The 19,595-nt window shown below is 33.6% G+C and overlaps 1 pseudogene; it reads right to left on the minus strand.

The window, feature by feature from the left end:
- Positions 1-499: 499 nt before the first annotated feature.
- On the minus strand, positions 500-18,583 carry LOC143221018 (1-phosphatidylinositol 4,5-bisphosphate phosphodiesterase-like; annotated as a pseudogene).
- Positions 18,584-19,595: the final 1,012 nt, after the last annotated feature.

Raw genomic sequence — 19,595 nt, forward strand, 5'->3', positions numbered from 1 at the left:
GAATTTTCACACGATTTCCTATTTACCGATTTAAAAATATCATTAACTTTATGGTAGAAGATTTCCGAATTACTATTCTCTGTAACGAACAAATCACCGAGTGCAGATATATTTTCGAATTAATTTCACGGCGAAATCGCGATACCTTGCTTCGCTCTATCGAAATTAAAAAATCGCCGAAGTTTGCTGAACTTTCGCGCGAGTACTTCGAGCTTTAGACTTTCGCGTCAGTAACCTCGGATTAAATAAGGAAAAATCATTTCCCGAAGGAACCAAGAAAAATATAAAAAGAATTTCACCCAAGAATTATCAAACTAGATTTCCAATTTTTCAAACATTTTGATGCAGCATACTTTTAGAAAAATTAATATTATCTTTCATCGAGGTTGTATGTTGAAATCTAATTCTTATCTTCAAAATAATACGTAACAAAAATAGTTGCAATAGAGATACAAGGCTGGAAGAAATTCAAGAAGAGAAGAAATGATAATTAGCGTACTTGTCGTGTTTTGCTTGCAACTGTTTGACTTGCGAGGCCTGCACATTTCGATTAATTTCTGAACTCCTCTCGACCTGCTTCCGTGTGAGACTTCAGCATCTCCCATTCTTCTTTCCTCTGTCGTTCCACCATGGACGACCATTGGGTGGTTTGCTCGCTTATAACCTTCTTCACGTTCGCGTCCTGGACCAGCGCCCGCTTTTGCTGCAAACGCGAGATTCATCATTGTCAGACGGGAATTAGCTGCGTGATACGACGTTAATCGCGATAATTCGGCAATTTTTAACTAAAAGGGAGCAACGTCCTAGCACGTTTCGAAGATTACGTACTCCTTTCCCTTCACTAATTTATCTATGGCGGCGCAATGATTCTTCTGCATTGTCTGCCGTTCTTTCAGATGCTTCTTCTTCATCGTGTCGTATTCCTTTTGCTGCTTCTTGCCGAGTTTGAACGCCTTTTCCTTTCGCAGAGTCTCTATCGTAATTGGTTCTGGCTTGTATTCCTCTGGAAATCGTTTAATCGAAAAATTATTCTTGGCTTTTGTATCCTTAAAATACTGTATATACTCGAGTAAAGAATTATCTTTGGTTTTTATTACTATGAAAAATTGTACGGTTCGAATGAAAAATTATTTTTCCGTATATAATCGAATGAAAAGTTATTTTCGATTTTATTCTTATTCCTCGGAAGATAGTGTAATTTTAGAATACGGTATTAAATTTAATTGCTTTTCGACTAGTATTTCTTAGATAGTCGTAAAAATTGCTTGTAATTTATTTTTGTACCCGACGAATATTGGATTTTATAGATTGGAAATATCAAAAGAAGATATAAAATGTCGCTAGAACGAATCACGTTCGTGGCGTGTTATTTCTGCGTTTATTAATCTCTTGTTCCTGAGATTGTTTGCGTTACTGGCGTAAGTAGTTAAACAGAATGAACCTTCTTTACGATTGTTTAAAATACCTTTACTATGTCAGTAATATTTCCGGTTGAATGCGTTAAGTTAAAAATATAATTTAACGAAGAGACACGAAATCTTTGGCATAAGCGTTATTTTCGAAATGAAAATACCGGTATAACGTTATTTTCCACCATTTACGTTATACACACGAACGAAATGAAATTGTTATCGCAAATGTGTTCGGAGAAAGCGCGGATAATAAAATATCGGTAACAGAATAATACGATAAAATAATACGGTGAAAAACGAGAAAAGCCGAGGAAAAACAGGCAAGAAATAAATTTGTAGGGCGGAACATTATAACGAAACGCGAAAATATTTTCTCTGCAATTAATATATCTTGATATTGGCCAATCTGAAAAGGAAATAAAATAAAAGGGAGGAATTATAATTCCAATGAAGTGAATCAGAATAATATGTTGCTTTAAATTCGAAATCTATTATATTCGCGATATCGGTTATTCTTTCCGAAACAATCGCAAATTGATAAAGATAGTTAAACAAAAATAATGAAGGGAAAAAGAAGATTGAACCGAATAAGTAATAAACTTTAAGAATTGACGAAGAATAGAAGTTATTAAGAATAACTTAATAACTCGCATTTACTGACAAAAGTGGAGAAACAAAGCAATAACTCGCGACTTTTTGTATTAATAACACACCTTATCTCCTGTGCAACATAAAAATTAAAAATAGTCCTTACACACGATATAGCCTCTTCAGTCTATTTTTAATTTCCATATATATATTTCAAAAGATAAAGAATGAACTCTATAAAAAAAATCACGAATTATCATAAATTATGTTATATAAAGAACGCTATAAAGAATATACATATAATATACATATCAATAATAAAATAGTCCTCACACGATATAGCCTCTTCAACCTATTCTTAATTTCCATATATATATATATTTCAAAAGATAAAGAATGAACTCTATAAAAAAAGTCACGAATTATCATAAATTATGATATATAAAAAACGCTATAAAGAATATACATATAATATACATATTAATAATAAAAATAATAGATCGTAAAGAAGATACACGCAAAAATCTGTAAATAATTACCCTGTTCTCCAAAACATTGCCGATAAATTTGTATTAATAACAACATATTCCAAGTTTAAAAAAAGAAAGGAAGAAAAACTCGTTGATCGAGCGTTCATAGACGCTATTTCCATCGATAAACAATCCGAAGACTTATCCCGCTTGATGAAAAAAATAAAAAAATCGCTGATGTAAGATCCGCGAGGCGATTAAAATCTCAATAAATCCGAGAGCCGGCGCAAACAATTTAAGTCCAGGAGCGATTAAAAAAGTTTGCCCGCAACAGTTTTTAAATAACGGCACACAGGGCCGCTGTTTGCCGCTTTGATCTTTATGAATGAAATTTACTTGGACGAAGAGCTTATACCTCTTTTAGCCTTCTCCTCTTCCTTCTTCTTCGCCTCGGCCTTCGCGTCGGTCTGCTCGATCCCTAGCCCTTTCATGGTCTCTGCTTGCTTCTCGGCTCCTTTGCTGAATGCACCCGGGTCAGACAGGGCGGCCATGAAGTCTACGAGTCGAGAAACCAGCCTCGAATCACAGTCATCCTCGTACACTTCTATTTTTGCGCCGCGTACTTGCTCGAGGTATTACCTTCGAATCCATCGGGCACGTAAATCTTCAGCTCGATGTTGCAGAACAACATCGGCAGCGCCATAGGGAAATTCGCCTCGGTCTTCAACGAGATGTGCCTGTACCCTGCTTGAAGTCCGTCCAGAGGAAGGATGCGTTGACCTAATAGTTTTCCACTCTCTTCGTACACGCCTACGCAAACGACCAATGTGAATTTTCGGAGATGCAATCTGCTTGCAATGCAATCAAGATGCAATTGATGACGAGAAATCGGGGGTGAGTATCGCTTCGAGTGTTTTTTCGATAATTTAACCCTTTGCACTCGGTGGATTTTTTCGTTATAGAAATATAATAATTCGGAGATCTTCTACAATAAAGTTACCGATAATTTAAAACGGTAAATCCTATGAAAATCAAGACACGAAATTATTTTATTTCGACATTACACGCATCGGTGTGTCATTTGAAATTTAATATTGATACATTAACATCGATATTTCGAATCTGATTAAATGGCGACTGAGAGTCACCACTCGAGTGCAAAGGGATAACACTTTGACTGCCATGGTGGTCACATATGACCGACAACGGTTTCTTCCGTGACGCTACGGTGGTCATGGGTGACCGGAGCTTTTCAACCTTTTACAATTGTAAAAACCTAAATGAAAATCGAGAGTTAGTGTATTTGAATATAGCCGATGTATAGAAGATATATTGAAATAAAGTGTGCCCTATTGAACAATTAAAATTTGTTATTAGAACAATAAAGAATAACAAAATGTTAGAATAAATCTTGCGTCTAACGGTGCACTTTGTTAAAGCACTTTAAACATAAATGCGGCGTATCAATACAATCCGGACAATAAGTGGTCACATTCTTGGTCATATTTTTAGCAATTTTTCACCCAAATTGTTTGGAATTTTTTTGTAATATTCCCTGCAAAATTTTCGTTCCAGGTACGCTCGTCCTCTTTTTTTGCAATTCGTGCCGTAATCTTTCGCGCCACAGTGACCATCAGTAAGAGAAACGCTCCATTTGATAAAAATATTGCCTTCTAACATTAATTCATTATTATTTTGCCATTATATGCTTTGAATAATAAAAATAATTCCGTGGCGTCCTGGGAAAAACATATGATTTCGGAGTGGCAGTCAAAGGGTTAACATACAAATAACGAGTTAGACTCGTCATTTATTTCAAGACTCTTCTTTGACTTTGGTAAGTATTTCTCTTCATTGTATGTCAAGAAATAAGTCTTATGAATCAATCTTATCAATAGAAATGCAATATTTAAAAAAATATATATATTCCTTTTCAACTTCCATTCTCTAGTTCAACTTAGCGAAATAAAATCAAAAATCAAAATCAAAGCATCAAGTCTTTTTTAATTTGTATGTCAAGGGGATAATAATGTAAATTGCATCGGGATTAAACTTTAGAAAATTACCGAATCTGAGTACAGCCAAGTCGGGTAGTACAACTTTCCGGAAGAGGAACGGTTCCTCGTTGTAGACAGGGTTTAAGCCATTTCCGGGGACCATACGCGTTCGAAATTCCTTTTTGATCGTGTCTGCTGGCAAACCGTACATGTCTACTTCGACGTAAGTTCCCACTTTCTTGTCAGACAAAAATTGACCTGCTATCACCTAGAGAGTAAAACGTATCCACGGTTAAATCGAATAAATTCTACCATAACGCGAATTACAGAGAAAGGTATGGTGAAAACAGGTCGGTTAAAATATTAATCGTTAAAAGGTGGACTCAAGATTGATTAACGCTAGAAATATCAAAGATTATATATATCATATTTCATATTATGAAATATCAGAGTCATTCGTTTCCACTGTACCACCACAATTATCTTCATTTGTGTAAAATATATATAGTTACTAATTATAGGTTGATAATTCTATCGTTAAACGTGTATATTGCGAGTACCATTAAGAATTGTGTTATATTTATATTGACACTCGTTAAAATTTATTTTTATCTTCGAATCACCGTTCAAATTTCACCACTCGTTAGTAAAATTTATCCTTAATTGCTATTTGTAGGAAAATTCGATTTTCGCGTAGTCGGATATCAAATATTCTGGTGACGAGTATTAACACTAGATTTACGGTATTTTTTTGTATACCTATTTCTACGGACACCCGTCAGATTTAGGGTAAAGAAAACCACATATTTTCTTTAAAAAACAAACGATGGGTTTAATTTGAAAACAATCGCAGTATTAACAGACTTAACCCTTTGCACTCGAATGGCGACTGTCGGTCACCATGGAATTTGAATGACCCATATTAATTAACACATGAAATTTAAGATAATATAACTATATGCAAAATATCAAAATCAAATAATTCTACGTGTTAATTACTACACGATTCTTTATTTACCACTCAAAAAAATAATGTCAGTTTTATACCAGAAAATCTGTAAATTTCTACTCTTCTCTAAAAAATCGCCGAGTGCAAAGGGTTAATATAAGTTAATTAAATCTGTTAATATCGTATAATTGAAGCAACCCGTCCGTCAAATTTACGGGTCACGTAAATCTAGTGTTAAATGAAAAAAGAATTTTAAAATGAAATTAAAATAAAAGATTAAATTAAATAAAAATTTATTTTCACAGATGGAACTCACTTGGACGGAACATTGGGCTGTGATGACGCCATCCACGTCCTCGGAAAAGGGATCGAAGGTCTTGTCCGCCCTTACCATGAATTCAGGTTTCAGTAAATATCCAGTGGTCGCGTTGTACTCGAATTTGCCCTGATTGAGCTGCATAGGCAGATCGGGTGTTTGGAAATTCAACGCTACCATTTGACAACCCGCGTTCCAGAAGACCTGGACAGGTATTCGTGCATTAATAACACCGGCGTAATGTAAGTTTCTGTTAATCGAAATCGGGACAATCACCTGCGGCATGTAATTCGACGAGTCCAGCTCTTGTACCTTTCGGATAGATCCGACTCATTTGGCGTTTGTTGTAATTAACGAACTCCACGGCATTCGTTTTCAGGTAATTCAGCGCAGCGGTCTCCGAAAACGAGGACATATTGTGGTGTATGTTCTTTTCTGCAATAATAACACAGAATTCACGTTTCACAAACGTCGGTATCATTAACATTACACTCGGTGATCTTTTCGTTACAGAAAAATAGCGATAAAGTCGACGATATCTTTGAAAAGGTAAAAGGATATTTTTGAAATCGTATAGTAATTAAGACGTAGAATTATTTTATCGTTGGGTAATTTGATATGTTAATTAACTAAATGGCAACTGAGACTTAACATATTTGTAAATCGATTTAAAATATTTTTCTCCATTCTAAAGGAAGCAAACACAATTCGTGTTTCAATTTTTGGCTCAAAGAACATTATTTCAACGATGTTATATATTTCACAAGTTGGTTATTGGTTAAGTAGGTATGAATAATGTTAACCCTTTGCACTCCTCTCAGGGAACATTGAAGTTTATTAGCTATTAAGAATAGTAATAAAAAATCGGATAATAACTTATTCCAGCGCAACTTTTTGAGAAATATACGTTTTCTTGAGGTTTTCTCTGGAAATGGCAGAAGAAATCAAGATATAGTAAAATTACTAAGATATATAAAAAAGAAAACACGACCATCCACGTCTTCGGCGAACAAGATCCACATTAATTAATATGTCAAATTTAAGATAATATAACAATACGTGATATATCAAGATCAAATAATTTTACGTGTCAATTATTATACGATTCTTTATCTACCAGTGAAAAAAGTAACGTCAGTTTTATAGCAGAAAATCTGTAAATTTCTGTAGCCAAAAAATTATCGAGTGCAAAGGGTTAATATTTCATAGAAATCGAATATATTAAAATCAGTAGTTGGATTTCGAGAGAAGGGAGGTTCTATAACGAATATGTTGTTATAGAAATGTAAAGGCAACGGAGTAAAGATGGGAAATAAAGACACAGACGAATAGAAAATGCTAAGGATCAATAGTGATACTTATTTATCCCTGGAGGGTGATGTCGAAGAGGCTAGCTAACGTTAGAAGGAATATCGTGCTTTATCAAAGGACTGAGGCATAATGCTCGTATGTTAGTACGAAGAGAAAGAAAGCACACTTTACATACTCTCCGCAGTTTCAAAGCTTTGAAATTTCACTGGCTGTGCATAATTAATCATCGAGGAAAGCCAAGGATGGCACGCCATCGTGCTGCCGGTGTATTGAACTGGAGGTGCTTCTCCTTCGGCACCTCCTTCGCCTGGTGGAGCACCCTCGGCTGGAGCAGCTTCTGGAGGTGGTTCTTCCTAAAACGTTGCAAAAATTACATTTTTTACGAGCTAAATAACACGTAACGCCATTATGCAAGCTTTTAAAAAAATCGCGATATACGAGTCGTGATTATTTATCCAACCAAATGTCGCGTTTGTTATGAGAACAAATAATTTCGTTAATTTTATCATCGATACTTAGCTTTTTCATTCCACTTAAAACAATATGTGTATATTTTTTATAACATATTAACATTTATGACGAAGCTACACGAATAATATCGACAATTCAAGTTTCGAAGTTTTACTTCAATGACACATCCTGTATACTAACTCAAAATTACACGAGCATTTGTCAGAGGCTCTATTATAATTTGACGAATCGTAATATCGAAAATTCAATTCTAGATGAAAGATAGAACCACGAATTATCTATCGAAATATTTATTAAAGGTATTCTCAAATTGCTATGGAATAATTTACGTAGACGATGGATTAATCGCGTTTCAACGGAAAATCGAATATATTAATGGATATATCAAATTTAAGATAATATAACAATATGCGAAATATCGAAATGAAATAATTCTATATGTTAATTATTATACGATTTTTTATTTACCATTCAAAAAAATAATGTCAGTTTTATACCAAAAAATCTATAAATTTCTACTGTTCTTTAACCAAAAAATCGCCGAATGCAAAGGGTTAAGCAGTTCTAGAGAAGTAAGCTAGCGCCGTAAGAATAAGGATAATAATTATTGTATAGGATAATAATAATAATAATTATCCCTTACAATTGATTACTTTAACCTTTTGCACTTGGTGATTTCTTCGTTAGGGAAAAATAGTAATTCGAAGATCTTTTACCACAAAGTTAACGATATGTTTAAAACGGTAAATAAGAAATCTTATGAGAATTAAGATATGGAATTTTATCTCGACGTTCCACGCATCGGTTGGTAATTTAAAATTTGATATATCAATTAATATCGATGTTTAGAATCTGATTAAATGGCGACTGAGAGTCGCCTCTCGAGTGCAAAGGGTTAATAAAGTTATATCGTATTTCCAAAACAAGTCGCAGTATTATTCTAATCAATTCTCTACACAAAAAAAACAATCCTACATAAATATCGAAAAATTCAAGGAAAGTGAGAAAATTCGAACGATGAAGATGATCGTAGATAATGATAGATAATGAACCTTTGGCGGTTCCGGTGGTCCTGCAGGTGCACTGGGATCCTCGACTACCTCGTCTTTCGCCTCGAATTGCCCAGAGCGGAATAACTCCAGCTCGACCTTCTCCACCTCCGGCTTCAGTCTTTTATTCTTGATTAATATCTTTCGCTTCAGTGCGCTCGGCGGAGGCAGTGGATGTCCGGGTTCAAGCTGCGCCATTTTATTTACCATTACAGAATAAACGTATTTCTCAATATTCGTCCGAGCGGTAAGCACACTTCTCGTTTTTCCCGTTTCATCCGTTTGCATCGGTCGAACGAAAAGTAGTTTCTACCTTTCTCAAATTTAGAAAATCATTTACTCTTCCTTTACGGGAAAATACGCGAGCTTCCAGCGAGAAACCACAAATAAATATTAAGAAATATTCCCGTCAGTCCACATTTCTCAATGAACTTGTAAACGTATCTCTAAACAATCACTCGACATTTTTGTTTAATTTTGAAGTATAATGTACGAATTAAAAGTGTTATTATATTGGTTATGAAGAATTATTCGGTTTTGATGTCTAATTTGATTAATTTTGCTACCATTTTGTACGAACGGTGGCTAATTCGAGAAGATAAAGTTGATTTGGAATTATTTAGGTATAATTGTAGATAAATGGAAGATTAGAGAGATGCCGAAGTAACGCGAATATAAAAATAATATAAAAATATTATTTATATTTTAGTAATCAGCGATCTCGATAGTCGGAGCATAGTGTTAAATTATTTTTAATTCCGCAATGCTATGGTATAATTATCGAAGATTTCGAAAATTTTTCATCAAGTAAAACGTAAGTGTTCTTTTTAATCTCGCAATGCTGTGGTATAATTATCGAAGATTTCGAAAATTTTTCATCGAGTAAAACGTAAGTGTTCTTTTTAATCTCGCAATGCTGTGGTATAATTATCGAAGATTTCGAAAATTTTTCATCGAGTAAAACGTAAGTGTTCTTTTTAATCTCGCAATGCTGTGGTATAATCATCGAAGATTTCGAAAATTTTTCATCGAGTAAAACGTAAGTGTTCTTTTTAATCTCGCAATGCTATGGTATAATTATCGAAGATTTCGAAAATTTTTCATCGAGTAAAACGTAAGTGTTCTTTTTATTCTCACAATTCTATGGTATAATTATCGAAGATTTCGAAAATTTTTCATCGAGTAGAACGTAAGTGTTCTTTTTATTCTCACAATTCTATGGTATAATTATCGAAGATTTCGGAAATTTTTCATCGAGTAGAACGTAAGTGTTCTTTTTAATCTCGCAATGCTATGGTATAATTATCGAAGATTTCGAAAATTTTTCATCGAGTAAAACGTAAGTGTTCTTTTTATTCTCACAATTCTATGGTATAATTATCGAAGATTTCGAAAATTTTTCATCGAGTAAAATGTAAGTGTAATTACTAATTTATTTCTATTTGTTACGTACCGGGTAATCTTTCAGAGGTTCTTTAAGCAGCAAGTCGCCCAATATTTCGTCGCAGTATTTGGCTAATTTGTATTGCTGCTTCAGGCAGCAATGATTCTCGAAACTTAAAATTATGGGGTACTCGGAAGTGACGAATGCTGTGTCCCTTAGAGCGTATATGACATCTTTGAAAAGAATATCGGTGCACATGGCTTTGCCGTGAGTTATGATGGGTTCCTCGTCTTCGCCTTTTCCGTCCCAGCAATCGAGTTCCACGCATCTGGCGAACGATATGTTATATTAACCTCTTGTCCACTTGTTTTCAACCCTTCTATTGCTTTATCGATCACTACGAATTATTTCAGTAAATAAAACACAACGTGATTATTATCAATTGTAACAGATATAAAATTGTGGAAATCGTGAGAGAATAAGTTATAAACAGCAGGTTGAAAATGAAAATATGAATTATTACAATTTGTGTCGAAAATAATTTAATATTGAATAGAGTGTCTTACCATTTTTCAAATATATTTAACAATAAGTAAAATGGTAATCCTTTTGGAAGAATTTTTGAAAGGAAATGAGATAATTAGTGCTGGTCTAACGAAAAGGAGATCGAGCACGTTAGTCTGTAATTATTCAGAATTGTAATAAATTATTATATTCTCATACCATCGCCATTTCGAATACGTTCGTATTCATCCTACATTCCCTGATAACACTGTTCAACGAATTTTAACGTTTTCTCCAATTTGTGATATTAATAGGTGAATTTTGCAGAGTTTAATTTTCTGGATAGGAATATCTAATCGAAATTGTTGCTTTATCACCCTCGGTTTCAGAAAAATACGAGTTTCTCTAGAAATCCTATCACCACACTTTTCACTGAAACACGCGTTACTTCGCCCTTTTCGTCTATGCAATAGCGATCATTTTTTTCTCTTTGTCGGATGATTCATACTATAGAATGATATTAAAAGAAATTTCGAAGAAGTACAAGTGTCTTCAAAATAATTTTCTACTTGCTGCGGATATCTATGGAAATAGAAGAAATTATTTCTCCGCGTGGAAAAGAGATACGTAGTTGAATCTAATTTTGTGATACAGCTAATGGGCCCTATTATTGGACAAAAATAATAGAAATTTCGAAAAAGTTCAGGTGTCGTCGAAATAATTTTTGTAAGTAGAAAAAATTATTTCTCCGAATAGAAAAGAGATACCAATACGAATCTAATTTTGTGTTATAGCTAATGGGCCCTAGTATCGGGCAAAAATAATAGAAATTTCGAAAAAGTTCAGGTGTTGTCGAAATAATTTTTGCAAGCATAAAAAATTATTTCTCCGGATAGAAAAGAGATATGCACATAAATCCAATTTTATGATACAGCTAATGGGCCCTATTATTGGACAAAAATAATAGAAATTTCGAAAAAGTTCAGGTGTCGTCGAAATAATTTTTGTAAGTAGAAAAAATTATTTCTCCGAGTAGAAAAGAGATACGCACCTGAATCTAATTTTGTGTTATGGATAATGGGCCCTATTATCGGGCAAAAATAATAGAAATTTCGAAAAAGTTCAGGTGTCATCGAAATAATTTTTGTAAGCAGAAAAAATTATTTCTCCGAGTAGAAAAGAGATACGCACCTGAATCTAATTTTGTGTTATGGATAATGGGCCCTATTATCGGGCAAAAATAATAGAAATTTCGAAAAAGTTCAGGTGTCATCGAAATAATTTTTGTAAGCAGAAAAAATTATTTCTCTGACTAGAAAAGAGATACGAAGATGAATCCAATTTTGTGCTATAGCTAATGGGCCCCACTATAGGGTAAAAATAAAAGAAATTTTGAAAAAGTTCAGGTGTCGTCGAAATAATTTTTGAAAACAAAAAAAATTATTTCTCCGAGTAGAAAAGAGATACGCACACGAATCCAATTTTGTGTTATGGATAATGGGCCCTATTATCGGGCAAAAATAAAAGAAATTTCGAAAAAGTTCAGGTGTCATCGAAATAATTTTTGTAAGTAGAAAAAATTATTTCTTCGACTAGAAAAGAGATACGAATACGAATCTAATTTTGTGTTATAGCTAATGGGCCCTACTATCGTTCAAAAATAAAAGAAGTTTCGAAAAAGTTCAGGTGTTGTTGAAATAATTTTTGCAAGTAGAAAGAATTATTTCTTCGCATAGAAAAGACATACGAGAAAGATTCGAGGGAGTGGTGGGAGTAGAATAGTAGGATTTGAAAGACCACATTATCTTCTCCTGCGCGATCATATTTTGAGGGTTAATAAAGTGTCAGTATAATTAACTTTAACTTTAATTTCCCTTGCTCTAAGTTAGATTAGGGTATCTATGATATGGATATTGTCAGTAGGATGCGTCTCTAGGGCGCATGTTCGGGTCTCATCACCTCCACGTGGTGAGATCTGGTAATTGGTATCGTTTTCCAAAACTAATTTTATCTTTTTTTAACAATACCAAACTAAGAGCTGTACTGCTGAGTTAGAACATTAGTTATAACATAGCTGTAAGTTAGTTATAAGTTAGTTATAAGTTAGAAATAAGTTAGTAATAAGCTAGAAATAAGTAAGCGATATTTTTGAAATTAATGTAGCAGCAGTATGCGAATTACGAGAAATTAAGGTAAGTAAACAAGGCAAGGTAAATAAATAGCCCGTTGATTGGCGCTACTGCAGCCAATCAGAAAAGCCTGCGATCAGCGCCATCTATGATTTTTCCCTCGAAACTTGTCGAAGTAGGACAAACTTGTGCCCTAAAATCATAGATGCGCTGAATTGTTTCTGTCCTTTTCTAAACACTATCTGTCCTTGTCTATCACACAGCGAGGTTTTGAACTACCTCCTCGCACATTCTGTGTTCCTGATCGTCCAAAATCATAAATAACGCTCATCGACTTGATGTTTTATCCTTGTTTATTTCATTGAAGATAATAGTGCTGTATCAACAAGATGCACTAAGGGTATGTTGAATTTATTTATTATAAAATTTTGTTCTATGCGTTATATTTTCCTGCAATTTAACATGTTTTTACGTTATTTTAAAACTCGATACACACGTTAGGACATACAGGCGCGATATTTTTGAATTTTAAATATCGATATGATTCCTTATAGTTCCGTAGAATGAATATTTTGCCATGAAGCAACGAAGGCAAACAAAATTTAAAATTCTTTGCATTTGGTAGAATAATGAACTGTTAATTTCCTTAAATTTTATGGCAAAATTATATTAATCATCACACGTGGTACTCGGATTCTTAGCTGCGGCACTGTCTAGGCTAGATGTCGATAAAATCGAGAATTCACGTTACCGACGAATATTTTCTCGATCTAATCGAATTGAAAACTGTTTGGACAATCCTGTCCACGATTTCTTCTGTAAAAAAAGCCTACAGAATACGATACTGAGCGGGTAATAAAATCGTATCAACTAAAGACCATCTTCTAAAAATACAAGAATGTGCGTACAAAATCTGCTAGACATCTTATTTTTAAATTTTTATGATCAATTATAATGATTCAGAAGTATAAATAATTGTTAGAATTAGAAAGATACTCTCACCTAACTTTCAAGACCAAAATAAACCTCATACCGTTCCAACTTTTTATATAATACTTCATTTTTACCAAAAATGATGCGTTTTTAGAAAAATTCACATTTTTCGGAAACTGAGGGCAATTTTTGCATAATTACCGAATGGATATTGAAGATCAAAATTTGTGTTGAACAGTATTACAATCCATTAAGTACTAGAACTCTAAAACCAGTGAAAATCAATCTGAATTTCAGAATTTTCCTTTTCAAACAGCGCTTTAATTAATATCATATATACTCGTATCTCAAAATGATAATTCCACCGTCAAATATAATCAAATATAAAATAAAATACTTAATATAATTTAATAAAACCATGTTTCTATACTCGCAAATATCAAAGTTTATGATCAAAAATTTCTAATTATACCACACTGGTTGGAGAGTCCTTTATGAATTAATTTATAAATTAATTCTCTATCACGAATTTTATTGAATCTAAATATCAAGTCATCCCATAAACTCGTACTCGTTTTTACTACTGTTACTATTTAAAATTATACATCGAATAAACCTTTAAATATTAAAAAAAAAAACATAGTCGTCTTTTGTTCTACGACTTCTTTCTATTTCATTGGCAAAGACGTTGATCATCGATATAGTTGATAAAATGCGACGAAAAAATATAAAAAACACCATAGAACGAAGTTATAGGATAACCTGAGTAATAAATACCGCCTATTTAAAGTTTCAAATTCTGTTAAATTACTAATAATCCATATTAATTAACGTATTATTAATCCATAATCGATAATTACCTGCAGCCAGCTAACAAAACTTGTCTGTACATCTCGACGGTACTCTTACCACCGATTTGCCTTCCGCTGAGATAAGTATTATGGCTGGAGTTGATGTAATAATGCGAAAGGGGTTGTTCCATGTCCATCCATTCTTCTAATTTGTCCAGAAACACGGTGCATTCTCGTCGGACATCAAATAACGAACGAAGCCCTCCTTCGTCAGGCTTTCTGCGCACAAAAGCACAGGATGAACGCGTTTTCGCATTCGGCTCGTAATATATCAAACGAAAATCGCGTTGAAAGTAATAAAAGCAATTTGCGGCCGGGTCAAACTGCAACTTCGAATACGGGATGAATTTTGCAGAGAGGAGAGATGCGTATTCCACGGAGAATGCACCTTCTTTTATTCAAGCTATTATATTCCGGTGCATAAACGGAAAGTGACGAGTATCGTGCATTCGCACGAATTTTTATGGATCCCATTAACGTAGATTAAACCGAGATGAGCACGCGTGCGCGTGAATTTTCATAAATCCGTTCCGTTCTCTGATAAACCGTATCGAATTCCCGATTTTCTATCTCGAATCCGGGAAAATTATATTTCTCCCGTTTGCCGCGAAGAATCGCGGGTAATATAATTGTCAAACAATGAGCGAGGTTCGCGGTATTACGAAATGACAGATAAAATTTGCGAAACTCTTTTTTTAAAGTCCGTTTCGCGGAAACGGAAGATAAAGCGCGAAAATGATTAACTTTCGTGCCGAAAATACTAATCATAATTCCGGGTTACAAATCTATGTAATATAACTCCAAATTACAATCTCTTTCCTTTTTTAACAAATAATTGCACGATTATTTAATTTGTTTTAAATTCGAACACTTGTTAAGTTACCTTTGTTTTTGAATTAGAATTTTTTAACGACTACCTTTGATTCCAGAGATGTTAATTTCAATTTTAAAACGACTATTACTTTTATCATTTATTCATTCTCGACTCGTTACTTTTACCATAATCTAAACGTGTTAATTTTATTTTAGAGTCAATATTTTTCATGCAGATCAATCCCTTTCCTTTTTATCAAACAATTGCACTATTATTTCATTTATTTTAAAATTTGAACACTTGCCAAGTTTCGAATTAGAATTTTTTAAACGACTACCTTTGATTTCAGAGATGTTAATTTCAATTTTAAAACCACTATTACTTTTATCGTCTATTCATTTCTCGACTCGTTACCTTTCACCGTGTTCTAAACGTGTTAATTTTATTTTAAGAGTCAATATTTTTCACGCAGATGGGAAAGTACAATCCATTTCCTTTTTATCAAACAATTGCACTATTATTTCATTTATTTTAAAATTTGAACACTTGCTAAATTTCGAATTAGAATTTTTTAAACGACTACCTTTGATTCCAGAGATATTAATTTCAATTTTGAAACCACTATTACTTTTATCGTTTATTCATTTCTCGACTCGTTACCTTTCACCGTGTTCAAAACGTGTTAATTTTATTTTTAGAGTCAATATTTTTCACGCAGATGAGAAAGTACAATCCCTTTCCTTTTTATCAAACAATTGCACTATTATTTCATTTATTTTAAAATTTGAACACTTGCCAAGTTTCGAATTAGAATTTTTTAAACGACTACCTTTGATTCCAGAGATGTTAATTTCAATTTTAAAACGACTATTACTTTTATCATTTATTCATTTCTCGACTCGTTACTTTTACCATAATCTAAACGTGTTAATTTTATTTTTAGAGTCAATATTTTTCGCGTAGACGAGAAAGTACAAACCCTTTCTTTTTTTTATCAAACAATTCGACGATTATTCTATTTATTTTAAAATTCGAACACTTGCTTAGTTACCTTCGTTTTCGAATAAAAATTTTTTGAACGACTACCTTTGATTTCAGAGATGTTAATTTCAATTTTAAAACGACTATTACATTTATCACCTATTAATTTCTCGTCTCGTTACCTTTTACCATATTCCAAACGTGTTAATTTTATTTTCAGAGTCAATATTTTTCACGCAAATGAGAAAGACGAAATGTAATTTTCTGCATTTGCATCTCTGGTGAAAGGAAAGTTTTTGATACACAGGGAAATTAATTAGCACGGTTAATTAGATTCCGAAGGTACAAGCAGGTGATTAAAATTTCACGATTGATAGGATAAATTGTTTCATAAAGCAAACTTACTTGCATCTTTCGCCTTGTCATCCTGTTCGTAATCGTTGATTATCTCGGTGCATCGTTTCTCGTCGTAAAGAGGATATAAAATTTCGTTCAGCCGGGGATCCCTTTGTTTCTCGTTCATAAATTGCACTAATTGACCCAGGGTGATCGTATCCGATTTTCCTTTTGTTCTGGAACATACCATTTGCAGCATAATAATCGTTATCCCGGAAGATTTACGGCGCGATTCACGTTGATCTTACTCCTCGATGTAACCGGTACTTACATCGATTGGAATAATTCTTCTATATCGTTTCTTGGGCAGATTTTAAAGTACAAGTTCTTAAATTTCTCGAACGTGAAATCCTTCGGCTCGATTTTGTCACTCTAAAAATAACAATTTCCTTACTATTCTATATTTAAAATTTTCTTTATCGTAAATTCAATGCTTCATTAAACATCTAAATGACACGAATTTTTCTTATTTTATTTATCCCAAATTTAATATTACATTAGGAATCAAAACGATACAAATTTTACTTAATTTCCTTTGTCGCAAATTTAATATCTTTTTCTAGATCCGAATAGTACGTGTAATTTTAAAAAACGTCATAAGCTACGAATACCAATGCGAAATAATATTAACACAGATATTAATACAAAACGAGTCTGAATAATATAAAAAGAATTTTTTTGTACGAAATATCAGACTCATTCGCGAAGACATTTTCCACGATTGCGTTGTTCTTCTTGGTTCTTTGCAATATAGAAATAATTAGCATTGTCTACGATGCGGAGCTTTGTAAGAATAAGATTACATCGGAGAAGCTTACTTTTCCACTAGGCAGGCCCATGTCTGCCAGTCCTTGATAAACGAGTTTTTCCGTTTTCCCAGAGGCGAATGTCTTCGATATAACTTTCACCGGCACTTTTCCTTTGGGATCCACTTGGAAGCTCAACCTCATCCAACTGATTAATAAATACACAATTTACCCCAAGTCTCGATATTATTTTTATAAAATAACAAAAATTGCCATAATAATAAACATACTGTTTCATCAGTTGTATAGTTGGACAAACGTTTGAAGCTTTCGTGTTGTGCGTGATTAATCGTAAACCAGCTTGCAGTCCTACATCATGCAAAATTTGGAACATTTAGGAAATTCAACGCGAATAACAGACTACTCGCAATGAAAAATGAAAGAAAAATATTTTATTGTTTTTTTTTTTTCAGTTAATTTGATTATTTCTCGTTACCTTGGCCGTTTGTGCGTCTGCACAGACAACGTGCTGATAATGGATATTAGTATAGTCGATACCCGAGCATATAGTCAAGCTTTTCTGGTCTATATCTTCCATAGATCCGTGTTTACTTATTTTATTACACAACTTAGGATCCTAAATGATCGACATTAAACGTTAGAATAATAGAATTTAATAATTTTTTTAGTTAATTAAAATAATTAATAATTACTTACCTTCGGAGTGCCGCCATAACGAATGTCACTCACTTGAGCCAATTCTATCACATCGCCGTCCTGCATAAAAATATTTTTATTTTATATCTATTAATCAATCAATATTCGATGAATTAAACTAATGATAATAAAATAAATACGGTGTTTAATTGATTTTTCTTCGAGTACTACAGCAAGTAAAATATCTTGCTACTTTTATGAGACTCTTTCTCTATTTTATTTCTTTAAATGTTTATTTAATAAGGAAATATTAAAATTGATAGGATATTTAATTTATCTAGAGCTACTATTATTCTTATTTTCAATTTCATAAAACGAGAAGCTCTCTCGCGACATCGCGAAATGTCTATACTCTAAACTTATGCTTTAAATCACGAACAAATAGCGGCTCTACCTTGCCGTCGCTCTTCCAATAGACAAAGAACCCATATTCGTCGACTTTGAATAAGCAGCTCGGTTCGTACTCCGTCGTTTCCTTGTCTTCGAACCACCGATCGAACGTCGAACCGTTCCTCAGCAGTTCCGGCACTTCGACCCGCCAATTGAACTCGAACTTCTTTGTCATGCTGTCGACTTCTTTCGGTTCGTCGACAAAATGTCCCGGTTTCTCGGTGCTTTGAAGCGAACCTGGGCTGGCACGAGACTCGAATGACTCGATTCCACCGCGAAAAGCAGCCCGAAGACGCGTAACGCGATTAGGCAAATCCAATTTAACGTATGAGGATTCGCTCGCGATCGGGTAGAGAGACGGTCGCGTAAGAGATTTTTAACTTATATAACATCGATGCACCGCTTTTTATTCGTGTACATAATGAAATTCGTCGAAATCTAATTTTCTCGGATTATATGAAAAAAGAGAAAGGGTGAAAGAAGGGTGAAGGAGAAAACTGGATTCGTTTTATCTCGGAGATAAAGAGTTCTTAGAAATGACAGATCCTTAAGAAGAAAATAAAATCACAGTTGAAACCTTTGTGGTGTAAGTGTACGTGCAGAATTTTTCAATTTCATATTCGCGAATTATTCGGAAGTTAATTTTCCATTGTTTTATGAGAATTACTTATTAAATATTACAGATTAGAGCAAACCTGAAAATTCATTGGAAATTGTTATCAGGAAATGCATTGTAAATGCGAACGCATATAAAAATAACGATGATATGAGAATATAATAATTTATTACAATTCTGAATAATTAGAGACTAACGTGCTCGATCTCCTTTTTGTAATTGACAATTTGCTTTTGTACACTAATTTTTCGTCTTCTGATGTTTGGTACGCGATGTATCACGCTCGACAATAATTATTCTCATCGCGTGTACAGCCACGTTGTTAACAAGCTTATGCAGTCATCCCTTGTTGTCTTCTCTTAACAGTCGCTACCATCGGTACTGCTTGCCCAATGAAAGTACGAGAAAATGTTAGCATTTGTACTCATTATTGTTTAAACGATTACCATTCTACCTTCGTTCGGTGTGTTTGCATTGCGATATCGTATATCGACGTATGTACTATCGTGTACGATGTCGAGTCGAACATAATAACGGTGTTTTATTTCGATTAACGCGAATTATCATGAGG

The sequence above is a fragment of the Lasioglossum baleicum genome, unplaced genomic scaffold, assembly GCF_051020765.1.
Source record: "Lasioglossum baleicum unplaced genomic scaffold, iyLasBale1 scaffold1819, whole genome shotgun sequence".
NCBI lineage: Eukaryota > Metazoa > Arthropoda > Insecta > Hymenoptera > Halictidae > Lasioglossum > Lasioglossum baleicum.